Genomic DNA, 2,735 nt, shown 5'->3' with positions numbered 1-2,735 from the left:
CTTTGTACTTCCAATCTCCCCCTTTTTGATGATGACAAACACTTCATCAAAATTCTCCAGTTGTTGATGGATAATCTTGATGATGAATTTGCAGAATGGTTGTTAAATGTTGTTTTTCGAAGAACAAAGTTAAAGCGCATTGCTTCGTTGTAGGTAAGCAAAAGTATGTACGAAAGCTTGATAAAAACAACCCGCAAAAAGCTTTATAGAACCTGCAAAATGTATGTAACGCAACAAGCAACCTTTCTCCCCCTTTTGACATTAGCAAAAAGATAAACGTATTCAATTATAGTCAAAAGTTAGGAGAGTTATTATGATTATGACAGACTGTAATTAATCAATTAAATTTGGGTAGGTAACTAATTAACTAGCTGTAAGAAGCTTGAACACATTCACAATTTTACATCATTTAATTGATTAAGTGAAGACATTAATCGATTAAATTGACAGCAGATAGCCACATAACAGTTTGAAAGGCATGAAGGGTTATGCAGAAGCAAATCAAGTGCAGAATGATTAAGCATTTGATATATTTGAGCAGTTTGCAATAGGCACAATCATTCAATATAATCACATATACCAATCATGATCAAGATCCATTTCAAACAAAGTAAAGTGTTATATGCAACATAATTAAAAATCAAGTATGAACGCAATAATTCAAAATCATTTTAAACAGAATGTTAAGTTGTAGAACAGTAGTTCAACAATAGATATAGAGTTATTACAATCCAAATAAAAACAACAATGCAATACAAAAGATAAGATCTCAAGAGGAAACAAGGATCAACAAGGTCCATTAGCTAGGAAGACTAAACTAAGGCTCTAAGGTTTCTTATCTAAGGATGAGATGGAGGATTCTGGTTGTCAGGAATCGACAAGCTACAACCACCCTTGATGAAGACACTTAGCTTGTTGAACTCAACACACATTCTTCTAGTCTGAGAATCAGTAGTGGTCTGAATATAGTTCCGCAAGGATTGGTAATGATTGTCAATGTATGCATTATGACGCTCCTCAAAATGCTCAAAATCCGTATGATATGAATCCTTAGGAGACTGAAAGTGAAGGTCCATCCTATTATTGAGACGTTGTTCCATAACATCCATATAAGCTGGTCCAAAAGCAGGTTCCTGTGATGCATGTCCTGAATGCTCCCCCTGAGTTGCAGCAAATGGCTCTTGGTTAATGTCTTGATCATCTTCACTGGAAGGATCAAGGTGCGCATTGTTGAAGTCCTCTTGATATTGCCAACTGTTGCCATACTTGTAGATGCCCATCTTGTGAATTAAACTCTCACCAATCAAGTGACCCTTGTCTAAGCAGTCCATCACTATAGTATCTAGAACATCAATATGTAGATAGTCAATAACTCGGGATATGAAGATACTATAAGGAAGTAGTCTTGATTGAGAGGTGGAGACACTATACATGACCTTCAGAATCTCGTCAGGCCAATTTATCATGATGTTCTCCTTCACAGCAAACATAAACCTCAAATCATTCACGGTAGGTTGTGCATGATTTGTGTTTCTCTAAATCAACATGTAGGCAATCAAGTAGTGTAGGAGTCTATTTTCTACAAAAAGTGACCCAACTTTGGTCAATTCGCCTTGGACATAGAGTTGAGGTCTACACAAACACGACTTATACATTTCAACAACGTCAAATGAGTTGTTGTTTGCCCAGCCACAATCACTTAAACTAGCACCAGAACAAGCTAAACCACCCACATTCATAAAAATTTCTTCATTAATTTCGAACAACTTTCCAGCTATCATCTTTATATCTAAAGTTCACGTAATTCTCCCTAACTAGAGCAGGTTAAATATTACCTTTCAATTCCAAGAAGGGGACAACCCCTTGAACTTGCAAGCCATGTGGAAACTCGAAGTTCTATTCCTCTAGCCAAGTCACATTCGCAAACCGAATATACATAGGTTTTTTTCCCTGAAATTTCTGCAGTCGAGTTTCTTGTAGAATTAATGAGTAGTATGGGTCCCTGCAGTTCTACCTTGGTTGTGGAGGTGGCACGATTTTTGGAGCACGCAGTGGACGTTGCGTGGTTGTCTTGATTCTCTTTCCACGTCCCCTGTCCTTTGCAATCAAACACTGAATCGTGATGAAGGTTTAGAGGAAGGTTGAGGGAAACCTAGGGTAAGGTTTTCAATTTGTGGAAAAACAAATTTCTTGGAAGTACGAGATAAGGAAGATGGTTTATGGAGTGGAAATGTAGTAGGGTGATACTGTTTAGGGCTAGGATGAAGCTTAGGATGATGTTGGACTTGTTCGTCTAAGATTGGAGAGAAAAAGGGATGAATGAGGTTTTGAAAAATGTCCAGAAACGCTTCTGTTTTTGATATACTGATGCTGTTAATCAATTAACAATATCTCTTAATCGATTAACCCGAGTTAAAAATGCCAGTTTTAAAAATTTTGGCCCAGATAATTGATTAACTGATTTACTTAATCAATTAAATGCATCATTTACAGCGTTTTGGATGTTTTAAAAGCATGCATGGATTTTAAGCACAAAATCATGGATTATACAAAGAATCATAAGCGTTGAATCATTATTTACAAAGCATTTAAAGGGATCATGCAAGGCAATCACAAAATTATTAATCAAGATATTTTCATCAAAGATTCCTAGTTCTCTTCAAAGAACATAGAAAGTATCTCGTGAGAGGGGCTTGGTGAAAATATCTACTAATTGTTTAGATGTTTCAACAAAT

Source organism: Lupinus angustifolius, chromosome LG09, assembly GCF_001865875.1.
Source record: "Lupinus angustifolius cultivar Tanjil chromosome LG09, LupAngTanjil_v1.0, whole genome shotgun sequence".
NCBI lineage: Eukaryota > Viridiplantae > Streptophyta > Magnoliopsida > Fabales > Fabaceae > Lupinus > Lupinus angustifolius.
The sequence above is the reverse complement of the archived record's forward strand: the minus strand, read 5'-3'. Positions refer to the sequence as shown.